General features: G+C 42.6%; 1 protein-coding gene across 2 annotated transcripts in view; it reads right to left on the bottom strand.

Annotated features, from left to right (window-relative positions):
- The window catches only part of HDAC5 (histone deacetylase 5), a 2156790-nt gene extending 2138779 nt beyond the window's left edge, over nucleotides 1–18011 (bottom strand). For both annotated transcript variants that reach the window (XM_069634322.1, XM_069634324.1), the window contains exon 1: nucleotides 17956–18011. The gene's annotated coding sequence lies outside the window, so the exon portion shown is untranslated. The remainder of the gene's footprint in view (nucleotides 1–17955) is intronic.
- Between the last annotated feature and the right edge of the window lie 321 nt (nucleotides 18012–18332).

Here is an 18332-nt window from a genome sequence, read left to right as displayed (position 1 = left end):
TTTTTATTGGTCGATTGCATTTTTGTTAGTTTAATAAAAGCAATTTTTATAGAAACTTGTCTGGGCATTCCTTCATTTTTGGTACCATCAAACTAATTTACTACTGTATTTTGTGTTGATTCTGCGCCAGCCCACTCTCTTCCTGAAGATAGCCTGTCACGCTACCAAAATAGATGAAGGGGTTATACTTGTTACATTGATGCAGTGGCGACAGCTGTGCTTGCTTTACCTTTATAATTGCGATCACTGTTGGTTTAGTAGCAGTGTGGGGTGGAGTAGGCGCTTTAGTCACTACTCACCCCAGTACTCCTACAGAGAAGTAGCCATTTTGTTACAAAGACAAATCCCGAAGTAGCAGCAGAGACAGCCACAGGGACCAAACAATTATGTGCAAAAACACCAGCGGTACACAGACCTAACAGCGTTGGAGTGGAGGCTGCATGGGCATCAGATAAGATTGCAGGAATCCAACTAAAAGAAGGACACTACTAGAGTGCAGTTGGCATTGTTACGCCGACAGATTTACATAGATCCTACTTTACCCTAACTCGCAGGATGCGAGAACGATACATGGCAAACATCTGGTTAACTGCACCATTAAGATAAGATCACCGGGAGCCAAGAGAGGATTCCTTACAAGGCGCTAAATATTTGGACACCAACCCCATGGCTATTTGTACCCCAGCGTGCTACTCCGCTCTACCGTTAGGAATTTCAGCCCCATTGCCACAAACCAATGCAACCAATTTCAATTGTGCACTACCATGAGGATATGCCCCAAAGAACAAGCAGCACGACACCAAGAGGATTTCTGACAAAAAGGGAAGCAAATCATACAGTCAGCTACAATCCAAGGATTATTACATGGAGTGCTTCCAGTTACCTGAGCACAACAAAACATCCCTTGTCATCTGTGTGTCTTTTCTGGTGACAACCCTTGGGTTGAGCATACAAGTAAGTGGCACGTGCATCCTTAATTGAATACGGGCCACCAGCAACTTCTAAAGAGCCTTTGGGGATGAAGCAAAATCCTTCCCATTTGTGATCAATCACAAGGTTGTACTCTGTACCTAGACACAAACACTGAGGCGTGGCACTCAGGAACAAAAGATACGCAAAACCGCTCAAGACGTACTGATCAATTGGAAGAAACAATCTGCGGGACACTACTGGTGTAGAGGAGTGCCAAAACAACAAGAAACATCTGGCATGTACGGTAAAGTAACAGACAGAAGAACTTGTGTTAAACATTCACTGATAGAATGGGTGTAGCCCACCGGTCGAAGTTCGAAATCCTGAACGGGCAAACTCAGCTTTTCATCCATCTACACCGTTTGTCCAAACCTGTAGTGGCATGGGTTACACAAAAAACAAAGTTAATAACTTGAAGAGAAGATATATTTAACTGGAAGAAAACCAAGGTGACAAGAAGGTGCTAATGAATATATTAGGAAGGTGAATACATTAAAATGGTCACAGTGAATGCATTAGAAGAAGTGCAGCTGAAAGTGCGAAAACTGGGAAGCAGGGACAAGTGGCACAAGATGCACTTCAGAGGAGCAGGCTAGCCTAATCCACATAAGGTATTAGCACTGCTGCTAACCCCAAATGGGTCCCAACTTCCTTGGCCTGCTGTGCGTGGTCCCGATTTTGGGACATTGGTCGGCACAAGAAACTCGTCAAGAAATCAAACAAATGAGGTAAAAAAGATGTATTATCCCAACAACAGTTGTTCAATAGAATTAGCAGGAGTCCTGCCAATGTGCAAAGAGTGCACAATAGAGTCCGGTTCAAACCCAACTTGAAGAAAGCATAGTGCTGGCTAGGCAAATAACTATACAAGTATTACAAAAAGAAATATGGTTACAGCACCAGTATAATGGAATTAAGGCGTATATTTCGTCAAGGAGAAAGGAATTGGAGATCTCACACCCATACTCCTACAGCGATTGTCAGGGATCACAGGAACTAGCAGATACATGGAGGCTGTACATGCATTTGTCTACAGTCGTGTGGTCTACCGTGTGAAGGGGCTGCTTCTGCTCCCTTCTCTGTCCATCGTTCACATGGAGCCAAGGCACTAAAAAGACCTGCCCTGGATATAGTGGCATTGATTGCAAAAGGTTTTGCCAAGAAGGAAACATTGCAACGCAAAGGCGTGCTTCATTGATACAGTGGTAAAAGTAGCTACTCAACTCACAGACTTCAATTGCCGATTTCCTTCTAGTGTGCGAGTAATGAAAAAAACTTAGAGGACGTTCTTTCATTGAAATGATGCACCAGCATTGAGAACTCTGGTGCTATCCACATTGAAGCCCAGGGATGGACAATGGTTTGACCCGAACAAATTAAGTACGATTTAAGATGATCTGAGCCTTGTTAGTGGCATTACAGAAATGGAGTGGCACACTTTAAAAATGACAGATATAATAAATGTTTTCTTGAGTGGAAAAATAATGCAATGGACTGGATTATCTGACAGAACCGCGGTAGCGTCCAGGAAAGGTTGCAAGTCAGTCTCAAGAATGGAAGACTACATTCAGAGCAACTAAGAGCGTGGAAGTGATGATCCGACTGCTGTGCAAGCTGTTTGGGGGGTAGCAGTCTACTGCCCAAAGGCGAGACTCTGTCCAACAGTACAGATGGTGGCTATGGCATGCTTTCTCTGTGTTACAGAAAAGAAAGAGTACCTGAATAGCAAGCATCAGAGGCACTGCTCCAAACTGGCTAATTAAGTGGCAGGCCTTCTACAGGAGCTTCAAGAAACAAAGAAAGAAATAGACCCATAAAGGTGTGTACCACAGAGCACACAGGACTGATGGGACAGTCTACCTCAGCCTTCAATATACTACCAAATTCCTTCTGAAAGCCCACTGTGTTGCTTGTGTGAGGGTAATCTCTGCTCCCTAAAGCATGACCACAAGAAATGGAATGAGACAGTATTGGCTCTGGCAAGTGTTAAAATCTTCAAGAATACCCAACATCCTCTATATGGCCACTCCTAATCTTTTCATAAATTACTGAAAAAAGTGTATGGTGGGAGGGGGGGGGGGGGGGGGAAGAAGCACCTGCTGTCTGATGCGAAGTTTAAATGGTAAACGCTCCAGCGGATTCAACCTCAGATCCACTAAAACAGACTAGCACACCCAGCTCGCCCAATCTTATTGCTGGGTTATAGAGGAAAATTGCTGCAACCACTTCCTGAGAACTCAGCGGAGTGTGAGGGAGTGTTCCTGGTGTGGAGCCCTAAGCAGTTTACTGGAGTTGGAGTGTGTTTCCTCACTGTCTACTGAGCTGGGCGGAGCTTTCTACCACTTCTACAAAACCTCCATTCAGACGCGGAGCGTCGCGGAGCGTGAGGGAGTGTTCCTGGTGTTCGTGGTGGCCGTGGCTGGACGGCTGCAGAATAAAATAGCAGTCCTCTGCACTCCTCTGCCAAATGGAACTGACTGCACCAAATATTGAATTCCAAGATATCCACGAGGAGGCGCTTAACGGTGTCCCAGAAATGGCGGCTGGTACTAGAGCCCAGGTCCGGCGAGGGAGACCGGCTTCAGTACTGGCATTACCCGACCATGATGTGCAGATAGAAAAGGACAGGCGTGTGACCCTGGCCGGGGCTTTCCAAGTAAGTGGCTCCTCCCTGGCACTGAGTGAAAATGGTAATGATCCGTTAAATCAAACACTGTTTAAGTCCAGGGAAAATCCTTTAGCCCAAAGCATGAAGCGCGAGTGAGAGGCATGAGGAGGGCGTGGGGGGTTGCCTCTCATAGAAACTGTTGTTCAATATATGCGAGGGCTTAGCTAACGGTTTTGGGAAAAAAAAAAAACGGCCCGCTCACTGCGACGAGATTCCGCAGAGTCAGCGTGGCGTGCCTTGCCCGTGTCTGAGAGGGGGATCTGACTGCCGAGCTCTCGTGCATGGCCAGTTCTACAGTGTGGCAGGCCCGCGAGGAGGAGGGGGAGGGGGGGGGGTGGAACCCTTACCAGAGGGTAAGCCCCGCACTAATGTTGGGCAGGAGTGCCCAAATTGCAAAAGTAACACTCAAGAAGCCTTAATTCAAACGGACGATGCAATTCACTCACGTACCATACAGAGCCGTCCCTCCGAGGCAAGATTCTTTTCATGCAGCGAGTCGCCATGTAGTGGTGAGAGCCTGCCCCCTTCCCTGGATAGGCCACGTGACGAACGGCTGTTGGAAGAACGTTGCACGCTCACGGAACAGAGGACCTGTGGGGAAAGAGCAGCGGAGGGGGCGAGGGGGTCGGAATGTAATGATGGTAGAAATGCCCCTCGAGTCTTCGAAATAGACATCTCTGATTGCGGCAGAAAAACAAATATGGAAGCAATAAATGAAAACGAAAATGAAAATTCTGGGGAAATTATTAAAGATGCGAATATTGAACAAACTCCAATGAAGAGGAGGTTTTTGGGCCGCCTGAGAAAGCAATTGAATCCATACAATTGGAAAGCCCAGAAGCAATGAATAATCGTAGAGACTCGTTAGCAGTTGCAGATCAGCTGCTAATTGATTTGATTGAAATAAATGGACACCTGGGCGCAAAAAAACAAGGGAAAGACCAAAGAAATGAGGGTTCCTTGTGTGAGCCCAGACTTGAAAGAAAAAGAGCGGATCCGTGCACTAACTCATGCAATTTACAAACAACTCCTTTGAAAGAGAATCAGCCTTTAAAAAAGGAGAACGGAATATAGCCCATATCCGACCTTAACATGCTCACAGAAAAGAAACCCAACGCAAAACTGCCTCTGGAATTCCCGGAGAGGCACCTGTGAGACTGTAGGAAAAGATGCAGTAGAACCGCCCTCTTCGCCCGATTCCTCAGAAGAATCCACCACTGACTCTTCCTTCATTCAAAGAGAATTTCCTAAAGTAAGGAGGCTGAAAGAAGGGAAGAGTCAGAAAAAGCCCAGCCCGCTTTTGGAGGTACAAAGGGAAAAGGAAGGAAGCACGGTGCAAAACTTTGCAGAAAAGATTGCAAATGAATTAAGACCTTACATAATGTCCGCAACAGGAATTTCACTGGCCCCTTTAACAAAGCTGTATGAGCAGCTTCACAAAAAAATCAAAATACCTTACTGGGCCTCATGTTATCAAAAATGACAAAAATGGAAATGGACATGGTAGTATGGGAGCTTGAATTAAAAAATGAGAAACAAAAAAATGAGGACTCAAATGGAACGATTAAAGAGCAGCTAAGAAATAATGCTGAGGAAAAGAGACTATTTGCAGAACTAGGAAGAGAGGCAATGTCAATCGTGAAACAAACAAAAACCTTGGACAGCGCCCGAAAAAGTGAAAGAAAAGAACAAGAGGGTGTATCCCACACGTAAAGCGTTAGTCTGCGTGTGGAAGGAGGAGATAAAATCGTAAATGTATCAGCAAGAAACATAGAATGCACCCAAGGGTCCTGTAAACCTCAAAGGACCGGGGCCCTAAGACTAACATACGGAAAGGAATGTGACCTAGAGGAAAATACTGCTAAGTTAGTGGTAGACCTAACGAAGGATCTGGACCAACTAATCCTGACTCAGGGAAAAATTCCTTTAAAAGAAACAAGTAATGAGGAGGCCGAAATTGCCTCTGCATCCGAAATGGCAGACGGAGAAATAACAGATCCCAATCAAATCCCTAAAGAAGGTGACAAAGAGGCCGATAAAGCAAGGGAAGTATATGGAATCTTTGAAAAGGGAAAGAAAAACGAACTGCCAGTGGAAGCAGGAATGAAGAAAGGAAAGTGTAGAAAACAAAGAACATGGCGGAAAACAAAAACAAGAACACGACGTCAAGAGGTTTGTGCAAGTTTTTAAGGAACCTAAAAGCGTTGAATGTGACTATACGTACTGATCCAGTTGAAAATGGAGAGCCAATAAATGCAGAAGTAAAAAAAGAACAGATCCAGTATCGCAAAGTCCCCATTGATGGTTGAAGAAATTCACAGGCCATCGAACAACATTAAAGAAGAAGAACTAACGGCAGAGGATCTTCTGAATTTCTCAACATACGAAATCGACGAAGGAGAGGCCTTAGATTAGAGCCATAAAATACCGGATGCAGGAGCAGAGATAACGGAGGATCCCGATACAGAAGAAATCCGATTTTCCAAAAAATTTAATGAAAAAAATAAAATGGATGGAATATTAGCAAAAAGGAGTTGTGTATTCATCTCACCTGTAAAGAAATTTTAAAACCACAGTCTCTTGAAATGGGTCGGAATTCACAGACTGTAAGGTTCATGACAATCGAGGAAAATAGGAAAAAAAGTCTGAACTTGTAAGTGAGGCGAGAACCACAAGGGCAAGTGAAATTTATTGCAGTTAAAGACAATAAAAAAAGGAGTGAAAAAATATGTGAGGCAAAAAATTGTCAAAAAGAAAGTACCCATAGGCACTGAATGGAAAAGCAAAAATGGAAGTCAAATGATCACTTTAAGTCCGGGACCCAACCATAATACTTGAACGAAGTAGGACGGGTTGGTCCTGAATAGGTACAATGTCATGCAATTACTACAACATATTCCTCACCTTAACTCAATCTCCACAACTGATGTGACGATAGTCGAATTTGTGGACGAGGAAATTTTGGATAAGGTACGGATTCATCTATATTCAAAGATCATAAAGGAAATATTATTAGAAAGTAGGTCAGAGATGCAGAATTTGGGATTCGACATACAAGAGGAAAACGAACCTGAGAGGAGATTGAAAGCGAAAGTCCCGAAAATAGCAGGTGCTTATAGCAACAGGGAAAGTACTAAAGAGAAGAATGGAAATCAACACGAAAATGAAGTTAAAAAAAGGAGAGCTTGATGATTCACTGCCTGCTGATCCGAGCCCTAAAAAACGGATAAAGATAACATTTGCAGTGAACAAGCAAGAAGAATTTCCGTCAAACAGTGAAAAAGTGCAAGCTGACAAAGGTGGAATTAACAAATGTTGGTCATGGCTTCCAAGTGCTCTCCATCCATCAAGTCAAAGCTAACGATCGAGGGATGAAGGGATCGAGGGATGAAAGTCCTAGAATTTCTTGTGGGTCCTGGAATACTAGGGGGCACGTTCACTTATTTGGTAAACCCTGGACCGAATTGATGGCTCTTGATATTACATGCTTACAAGAGACCTGGATGGTGAATGTGCCAAGCATGGATACGAGATTGCTTTCAATCCGGCAATAAGGAATAAAAAAGGTTGTCCGATGGCCGGTATTTTGACCCTGGTGAAACGAGGTAAGGGTCTACACATCAAGAAAGTGACAAACATTAATTCTCATCTACAATTGACTTCAATAACATGTGATGAGGAAGGTGGAGCAAGAAACACGACGTTTCATATACTGAATACTTATTGGCACCACCAGCAAGTAGGAGGAGTTGAATTCATAGATAAAATATGCGATATCCTTGATGAACTAAAAACACATAACCCAGGAGAAGAGATAATAATATGTGGAGATCTAAATTTGGACCCGTTACAAGAGATAGGAATGAACCATGTTAAGAAATGCCACAAGAATAATAAAAGCGACCTGGAGATTACATGGACTGAAGAAATGGAGACAAGATAGATGTGCATGCTAAATGGCTGCACAAAAGGAGACATTCCCCCAAAATCAACTTGGGAGAGAGGATCACTAAACTCTATACTGGACTACTTCTACGTAAGCGAGTCCCTGGCAATGAAAATACAAAGTTTAGAAGTAATAAGATCTCGAGAAAGGGGTCATAATCTTGTCAAGGTATGCTGGGAGACAAAACAACTTGAAAAGCCCAAAAAGTGGACTCCCGAAATAGAAATAACTCCGGGTCAAAATAGGGTAAGATTGAATAATAAAAACTGCACTAACTTAATGAAAGAACAAGACCAAAACCAAGTAAACTTGGAATATGACACACTTTTTCAGAAATACTCAAAAACATATAATACTGGTGGGAAGAACTGCTACAAACTTCATGTTTTGGATTCAAACATAGTAAAGAAAAAGAGAGAAATGAGGCAAAAAATAAGAGCTCTCAGGAGGATGTCCTCAAATGAAGTAAGGGAAAAGAAGAAAAAATTAAAATTGCAATATAAGAACTGGATCAGAAGCCACAGATCCATAATGCAACAACAAGATGCAGAAAAAATAATGGCAACACTGGCCAATAAAAATGTGAGAGATTTTTGGAATATAATTAACAACGTAGGCGCTCCACAAGGGGCGTTAATAACAAATATGGTCCCAGAACAACAATGGATTCTGTACTACTCCAAGCTCTCCGAAAGACTAATGAATCAGAAAAAGGAGGTTTCGGCCCCCCCCTCAAGATGGGACTTTGAAATATCTAAAGAGGAGATTCTGGCAATAATAAAAAACATCAGCTCCTCACGAGCGCCAGGGCACGACGGGTTAACAAACACAATTCTGAAAGAACATCCGGAAGAATGAGCGGAATTTTGCAAAATACTTTAAAAAAAAGTAACGACAGAAGGGAAAATTCTGAAGACCTGGAAGTCCGCCATTATAGTTCCCATCTATAAAAAAGGGGAAAGATTGGACCCCAAGAACTACAGGCCTATAGCCCTGCTTGATGTGATAGGGAAAATATTCGCCACACAATTATTACATCAACTAACATCATGGATCAATCAAGGAGGGGCCTTTGACCGGAGACAGACAGGCTTTGTAAGGGCAGTAGGTTGTGGATTGAACGTTCTAATAATAAATTTGTTAAAGATGGAAGCTATAAGGACCGGCCTTTGACCGGAGACAGACAGGCTTTGTAAGGGGAGTAAGTTGTGGATTGAACCTTCTAATAATACATTTGTTAAAGATGGAAGCTATAAGGACCGGAAGAAAAATCTATGCGGCTTTTGTGGACTTAGCCCATGCATTTGATGGGGTAGATCGTGACCAGCTATGGGAAAAGATGGGCAAGTTAAATTGCCCCCCGAGCCTCCTACTAGCAATTAAAGATCTTCATGCAAACACAAATATCAGAATCTAACTTGACAGAAGTGGAACCTTAACTAAACAGATTGATACATCAAGAAGTGTAAAACAAGGTTGCCCACTAGGATCTACTCTATTTAAACTTCTAATTGCAGATGTGGGAGAAGCTCTAGAAGATATCGCAGCATTCCCGCCGAAAATAAATGGAAATCATATAAGCTGGCTAATATACGCTGACGATATTGTTTTACTAGACTTGACCCCAAAAGGGCTCCAGCAGAAGCTAACAGCACACGCGAAATACATAAAGATGAATGGGCTGGAAATCAATGCCAGGAAAACTGAAATTGTACAGCTATCCGACTTAAAATGGCAGAGACAATTAAAGAAAGGTCGACCAAGATGGACGCTGGAAAACGAGATCATTCAGTGTGCAACCCAGGTTACATACTTAGGGGTACAAATAAGTGCCAGAATAACTGACGAACCGATGGTGAAGAAAATAAAAAATAAAATGTAAGGCGCTATCAGTGCAAGGGGCAATGCTTCATAAAAAGTATGGCAAATTCTCTTATCAGCCAATAATAAACTTTTATAAAGCAAAAGTAATTCCTGCTCTAATTTACGGAGCTGAGGCAATGTTTGGATGTTCGTACATCCTATGGTCCCAGTGCGAAAATATGTTCTGTTCTGGAGGAAGGTCCTGCAAGTTCCTCAAAGTACGCCCAATGCTTGTATCAAATATGAGCTGGGCCTACTATCAATTAATGTGAGAGTACAATGGAATACCCTATAGATCTATAGGAAGATAATGGAAAAAGAAAGTGCTGCGCAATTTGAAATATTAAGCCCAAATACAAAGAAAAACCCAAAAGATGTTTTCGAGATCTGGAAAAACAACTGCGAAAATATTCTAGCTCAACTGAATTCGACAAAGGAGATGCTGGAACAAAACCCCAATGCAGTAAAAAAAAAAAAAAACGATTGGAGCAACACGGTCGACCAGAGGGCAACCCACAAGTGTATGAAAGACTATGCATGTGAAAGTAAGGCATTAAAATGTGATACCGAAGTACCTGAAAAAGTTCCCCTGTCCAAGGAGAAGAAATGTTTTTTTTAAATTAAGGCTGAACTTGTTCCATACGTCCGAGATCAAAAATATGAGAAAAAGAAAAGTAGAGGCAATATAAATTAATTGCCATTTTTGCAAGAAGGAACCAGAGACAATAAGACATCTGATAATCTCGTGTCCGGAATTGAAAGAAATGAGAACGAAATTTCTGGGCACAGAGTTTTCAAAGTTCTCCACGCACAGCGAGGAAGAGTGGTGGAAAAAAATTCATGACGTAGAGGACGGAAAATTGACCTTCGCAGTAACGTTCTTTCTGGATGAACTGAACTCATATCTGATGGACGTTGAAAAAAGCAGGAAGAGGAGAGAAAGATGTGTTTATCTTTTATTTTTTTTAAATTTGTAATAAGCTGATTTAAAATTTAAAAAATAAATAAATAAATAAATAAATAAATAAATAAATAAATAAATGAACTCACTCAACTGTCGAGGTCCTTTCCTCACTGTGTTTGGTCACCAAGACCTAACTCACTAACTCCAATCCAATTGCCCCTCTTCCATTCCCTTTATCCCCTCCCCTTGCAGCAGGCTGAAGCATCCTGAAGGTTATATGTTTGCCCATGACCTGACCTGGCCCACTTCACAGGCATTGCATTTTCCCCAGGTACTAGACCACCACAAGCTTTCAGAAGTGCGCACTGGCCACAGCTAGCACCAATAACCACTGCCAAAGGTCCCAGAAGGTAACAAAATAGCAACTGGGCCTGTGCAGGTCTGCAAGCCACTTGGCCACAGCTTGTAGACATGGCCTTTGACTATGCCCGAGCACCAGCAAGTCACCAGAATTGGCCACTGGTCCTCTAGGCTATTATTTAAAAATGTCATGTTGAAAGCTACTTGCCATGCAGCAGCACATCCATTCTTACTCATATTGGGTGTATACTCGCCAGTGGGAAGTGCAACTTTTCTGGCCTGCTGAGGATATTTTTATTTTCCTTGAACGTCTCTAGATCTTTCCTTCAATTGCAACTTAATTAAATACAGTTCTTACTTGTCTTTCTTTAGATTCTGGCATTTGAGAAACATAAGGCAGGATCATTTTATCTACCTTCATTCTTAACTAACGACTTCATTTTTTTGTGTGCTGACGTCATTACTACCAAAATTTTCAGCATGGTTACATCACTTCCCAAAAAATGGGCGACCGCCACATTCTAGGCATGCAATTGTAGTTCGAATGTGCAAGATTACTACAGATCACTAGCAGTCAAACCGTAAAGCAGGGGTAAAAACGTCCACTTAGAAGCTACTAGCTAAGCATAAAAAGTCCCCAACTCCAGCAATCCCACATACACCTTGCACAATATTTCTTACTAGCCATGATTAAAGTGTCACTTGCCAGTGGCTAGTGACGAGTGCATATTGAGACCTATTCTACAGAGAGCATCCTTATTCTAGACAGATTTGAATACTTGTTCTCGGCAATCAGGAGGAAGCCGCTCTTTCCAAAACAGGGACAGAAAAAAAAAAATAAGTCAGGAAGCCAGGAACCCAAATCAAAACAACATTGGACTCTCGAGATCAAATACTTCAATTAGAAGGTATCAAAATACGCATTTGCCAGTGGTGAGAATGCACGCTTGGTGAGTAAAAAAGTTATATTCATTTGGAGAACTGTCATTCACAACAGGGAGTGAGTGGCTTATAACTGGTTAGTAGCTTTCGAAGTTAAAATGTTCACCCCAAATTATACATACTATAGAAACAGACATTCGTTGAACATGTGAGGTCATTAATATCCAACAGAATACTTATTATACAAATAAATCAGTCAAAGTGGCAATGCCACGTGTAGGTGCCAAATATTGTCTTTCATGAATATTTTTCGCTTTAATTTGTTAGCTATCATTACCCAGTAATCATTACTGGCCATTGAAAGAGCACACGATTTTCCATCAGTGCTAGAAATGTAGGACAAAGAGAAATTGGTAATTCTACACGTTAAAAATATGCACTATGCGTGGATAAAAACAAATAGATGTCCCCTTGGTAGTTATAATGCTTTGTAGATAAACAGAAATCATAATTCCAATAATGCCACTGTAAGAACACAATGATGGCTTTGCACAAATACTGCCTGCATTTGTCCTTGTAGGGAAACACCTCTGATGGCTTTGTCACAGCATGCCAGCATTTGCCCAGGTGAAAATGTGCACTGCATTTAAGAGAGACCCAATAAGAAGACTTGCACGCGGGTATTTATTAGGTTTGTGAGTTTAACAACTGTCAGATTACCACATGTTCTGAGACGATGGCATCACAATCTCAAAATGCACTGTGATTCTATGAAGTAGCCATAAATAATGCCCATTTACCTAGTAAATACCCTTGAATTCTGACAAAAACGTGTGCAAATCAGGGTTTGCACAGCATCATATTAAGGAAAAGCATAGTAACAGACTGTTCACCACAACAAACCCTGGTCTAAAAGGATGACTTTAGAGACCATCCTGGGGTCATCTGATGTTCATCGAAGTACACTAGAAGTCATTCCCATATCATCAGACGTCATCACGCTGTTAAAGTCATCAGCAAATATCTCAGAATGGTGGGTGATGATTTGGGGATGAGCTTAGGATGACTTAATGAATATGCTAACATCATCCCCATTTTAGAAAACTCTTTGTTCCTGATGCTTTTAGGATGGCCTACTGATCACTTCAAGAGATTGCACGTTTGTCCCTGATTTGGGAATGATTCTGGGATGACCTTCCGATTACTTCAAGAGCATTGCCATGAAACAGGTTTGTTCTTGATGATTTGGGGATGACTTACTGATTACTTCAGAACAGTAAGTTTGTAGGATGATATGCAGACCAATACAGATTGTCATTCTGCTTTTGCTTAGTTGCACTTATGCTGAATGATCTCCCACCATGGCAAGGGTAAAGCTTGAGACTATGTTGGCCCAAAGTGGAAGCCAGAGGCCTAAACATAGTATGCACCCGTGAGAATCCTTTGCCATCCCAGTCAAAAGCAGGCACCCATCACCCTCACAAGCCCCAATGTGGCAGGGATAAAGCCTGAAACTATGTTGGGCCAAAGTGGAAGAAAGAGGCCTAAACATAGAATGCACCCACTGGGTGAGACTCCTTTGCCATCCCAGTCAAAAGCAGGAACCCAGCACCCTCACAATCAATACATGTCCATGCTGACTTGTTAGGTACAAATTGGTGTAGTCCCACTGTGTGAGACTACACAACACTTCTGCTTGGTAATAGGTAAGCCCACCTTTTGGTATAGGTCTGAACTACACAGGTTGGCAGTGTGACTGAGCAGCCAGGCCTATCTCAAGATGGATAACTGAGCTGTAGAGCTGTACAAATGAAATCTGTAAATACAAGTAGCCAAGTAACACTTACACTCAAGGTTTCAGTTATAAATAGTTGTTTATTTAATGAAAATCAATTTTTAAATAAGCGTGCAATTCATGTAACAATGTAAATATACTTTGAAATTATTTTCAGAATCAGAGCAAGTTAGTGGATAATCTTTGGATATGCTTCATACACAATTGCTACACCCTGGGGTGACTTCAATCACAAGGACAGTAATGGCATTTATGTATCACACTAGGTTGCAGAAAGGAAAGGTTTAAAGGAAGGAAAAAAGTTAAACAGGTTCTCAGTATATGTGAGGACAACTAAATCTTCCAATGAAATCTAGACAAGCCTTTCCCAGCAGTAACAGTCTAAAACAAGTTACTACCTATGAGAGACATACCATATCAAAGTCAGTGGGCTAGAGGAGTCTGCAGGGAGCCAGGACAGCCAAAGTAAATTTGAAACAGTCTTTGGAGCGGAGGTACTTCTTAGAATCAAAAGGCTTGTACAAAGTTAGAGAGTTTGTTAGAAAATCAGTTGTAGGGTCACAAGCTGTGAAAACAGAGTTGGAATCAACTCTAAAAGTAAGCCACTGCAATTCCCAACTGAGAAAAGCAAGGCTACAAGACAGTGAGGTAAATACCCCAAGTCTCAACAGTACCTCTGGTTTGAAGAAGAGTGGTCCAGCTGGCTTCTGTCCTGCTACAGCGTTATAGACCCTGTGTTCCTGAGCCTTAGTTGTGGGGACAAGAGGGAGGACATCTGTAGGGCTCCTGCGGTGGTACTTCGGAGGTCATTGGCAGCTACGGGCTCTTTTTGGTTTCAGCGCTTATCAAACAGCACTGTTGCTGATCTCTGGTACCGGTTGGGCTTCCTTCACTCCTTGGGTCTGGTAAGGGGACTCTAGCTCTGGGTCGTCCTGCTGCTGGAGGGTCCTTAGGAGACTCCTGGAGCTTCTAGCCGGATTTCAGACATTTTACTCGACTACGAATTACTCGACCCATGGCACTTTGTTCTTGCAGCAATGAAGAAGTACAGCCAGAAAGGGAAGATGGTCCAGTGGAGTTCGTCTCTGGCTTAGTTTGTCCCACTAACCCAAGGGGAGAAGTCATCCATTCCGAAGCTTCTCTGTCTGAAAAGGGAGTTTCAGCACAGCAGCAGGGCTTCACCAGGCAACTCAAAGGTCCAGGAGGATGCAGCAAGCTTTGTTCACGGTTTCTTCGTCGGGTGTTTCTCCCAGTGGTCGACTCTGCCTCTAGTCCCAAAACTCTCGCTTTTTAAGCAGGTTTCTCCCATTCATGCACAGCCTAGGCTATCAATGACACATCAGGGTCGCTGTCCTGAAAGGAGAGCCAGCCAGACAGCCATTCAGGACTGGTTGCATTCAGGCATTCCTAGAGACAAAGGACAGGGGAGTTTCGGGACCCTCCCTCACATCCTGTCCTTCCAGACACACTGGAAACAGAGGCGGGCCTCAGGGCTGAAGTGCACCAAAGGCAAGACAAACAAAGTGCTCCAATCTGTTCGACGCACAGAGTAAAACCCAAGACCGACCTCACAAAAAAGAAAATTGCAAAAAATGCAGTTTTTATAAAATGGTCACCCCTGGGTGCTATACTGCAGTTGGGGGTTCAGCCTGCTGTAGAAAAGCACAATGGTAGGAAACATTAAACTACTGCCACTGGCCATTTAAAAGGAAAGAGGGCAACATACAAATGTTACATGAGAATGTAGGATAAGGAGGTACTAGGTAACCCCCCAGCACTCCACTTAAGATGCTGTGTGCTGGACCCACAAAGAGAAAAGGTAAGTAAAGTCAATTTCACTTTACTATTCTTGGGAACAGTAGTTTACACAAGAAAAGGTATTTTAAACCTTATGAGAAATCTAAAGGATTTTTCAGTGACACTTCACTGAAGGTGCTGTTTGTCACCATACAAAAAGTAGATGCATATAGAGTTTGTCAGACTCCAAAAACAGTGAAAACACATAATCCAAAGGTCAAAACACATGAGACAGTGGGAAAGGGGTCTCACTCACTCCAGGGTTAAAATTAAAAAGTCCTACAGCAACAAAAGAGCTGGGGGTCCCTAAGGTTGAAGGGAATTAGCACAGAAATGAGAATTCGCCCCAACATCACTGCACCAATATATGGCAGTATTCACATGCACTCCTTCACACATTATTCATGTTTGCTTTGCGCAAAATCCAATAATCAACAACCATAACGAAAAGTACCTCCAGGATTAAAATAAAAAGTAAAAAAAAAGAAAAGGATCCAAAATAGAAAGAAGCAATAAACAAACGGAACCACAAAGTCCCATCAACCGAGGTCTCAACTACCCACAACCTACCAAATGCAAGCAACAAGAAACCACAAACAGCAAAGACAAAACCCAAGAGACCATGAAAAACACCAATCGAAAGAGGACGCCCACTAAGGAACACAACCCATGAATCATGCCTCGCCACAAGAAAGACAAAGAAGTCAGAAAAGACAACAGAAATAATAAGAAATCCCAAACCACTCGGGAAGGCACGGACCAGCATGATCCCACAACCCCAAAAAACTCGACAAACATCTGAGATGGCCCATGGAGACATACAAATAACAGAGCAAAGACAGACTAGACTGCTCGCTACCTGTCCACATACGACAACGTGGTAAACAAAAACAGCTCAGCAACAACGAATCGACAGCCAACAAGCTTCATAAATACAGACCCAACCAGGACACAAAAGGATGACAACTAATAAACCATCACAACCCGGTCTCCACCATGGACAATACCCCAACCAGATCAACAAATTGGAAACCATCACACTCACTCTACACCCCCTATATCACCAAGGCTGGAACAACAGAGGGGAAGCTACCTTATTTACCACCCGGAAACAAACCAACCCCACCATAAACCTTATCGGTCTACTCGACAAAGAGACTGACCAACAAAGAACCACTCCATCCAAAAGACTCAACCGGGAAAAACCCACCTGGAACGGAAACCCAACCAACACCACACCGGTCAGAACAAACAATACTAACAACAACACAAAAGGTAAATCCAGCAAACTACACTGCAGCCTCCTCAACATTAGATCCATGGCAAACCACTCAACAGAAATCAATGACCTCCTAAGCGAAGGAGGCACAGACGTGCTCTTCCTTACTGAAACCTGGCTATCAGATAACTATAAAGCCATCGCGAATGAAGCAATACATGACAATTATAAATTAATATACCACAACAGAGAAAACCACAACAGAGAAAACCGAAGAGGAGGTGGAATCGCAATTATACACAAAAAAACACGCCTGAGCATCTTGAATCATCACAACCAACGCGGAAGACTATGAATCCCTCCAAATCAAGATAGAACTCAATGACCAATCCAACATAGTATTCCTACTGATCGACAAACCATCTTCTTACAATCCCAACTTTGCAACCAAACTAGCGGACGAGGCCGCCAAGCTATCAACCCACAGCATCCTAGGTGAAAGAGATCCCACCGATACAAACATAGATACAACAGAAGACACACTCAACAATTGGATCACCAAGGCCATTAACCAATTATCCCCAGCTAAAACATTCAAAGCAACACCAAAAAAACTGGCAGCAAAATGGTTCACAGAAGAACTGAAAAAATGTCCCAACAAAAAAAAAAACTGCAAAATTGAAACAAAATGGAGAGAACAATACACCAGACAAGACTAAATAAAATACCAAAGACAACTCAAACTGTACAAAGAAAATCCTCAAAGCAAACACAAATAAATAAATAAATAAATAAATACATACAACGCCACAGAATCGGCTAACAATTCACGGAAAGAACTCCATCACCCCTACATACTTTGTGACAGACACTTACACCAGAGCAGGGTGTGTGTAGTAGCTGCACAGCAGTTACTGCCTCTGCGGGCATTATAGTGCACAGGTAGAATTATATATGTAGTCACTTACACCAGAGCAGGGTTTGTGTAGCAGCTGTAAAGCAGTTACTGTCTCTGCAAGCATTAGCCGGCGTATATATATATATATATATATATAGTCACTTACACCAGAGCAGAGTGTGTGTAGTAGCTGCACAGCAGTTACTGCGTCTGTGAGCATTAGCCGTGCAGGTATATATATATATATATATATATAGTCACTTACACCAGAGCAGGGACTGTGTAGCAGCTGCAAAGAGAGAGAGAGAGAGAATAATAGCTTCACAGCAGTTACTGCGTCTGCGAGCATTGCAGAGCCTGAACACTACCGTACATGAGCTTCGAGCAGCTAGTGTGTCTATAATTCCAACAACAGGCTGCCCCGTGTAATTTCAAAACCAGATGTTTAGAAAATCACGTACTTTACAATATTTAATTTCAACAAGTGATAAGTACAATACAAGGAATTACAGCTTCAACGTGCATTCCTAGAGGTTGCAAATGGGCTCCTCTTAACAATATAACAACAAGGGGGTGAGAACGTCTAAGTTCATGGATGCTAAAAGAAACGCATATAAAATTCACTACAAGAGCTGGATCGCAAACACTCACCTGATGCTGCCTGGAAACTGCACATGCGCGTTTCCTAAAGGGTTGTTTTCTAGTTCCCATTCGAGAAACGGACCCTAGCAATGCTCGCCTCCACTTCATCACGTGGGCTGCTCTGCATCACGTGGGTTTCAACGTCCGCTTCATCACGTGGCTGCTCTGTATCACGTGGCTGCTCTGTATCACGTGGGTTTAAGCGCTCACTTCGTTATTTCATCACTTACTTGGTTGGAGGCGAGCTGTGCTTTGGCGCTTTTCCTCGGATGGGAGCTAGACACTGCCCGCCTTAGCACGAGAGAGGAACTTGAAGGGAAGCCTGATTTCACTGGATCTGGGAGCGCGGGAGGAGACTGAAGTTTGCAAAGAAGGGAAGACAATCG

The sequence above is a fragment of the Ambystoma mexicanum genome, chromosome 13 (assembly GCF_040938575.1).
Source record: "Ambystoma mexicanum isolate Mex_15411 chromosome 13, UKY_AmexF1_1, whole genome shotgun sequence".
NCBI lineage: Eukaryota > Metazoa > Chordata > Amphibia > Caudata > Ambystomatidae > Ambystoma > Ambystoma mexicanum.
Note: the sequence above shows the minus strand (reverse complement) of the source record. Positions and strands in the feature narration are given on the sequence as shown.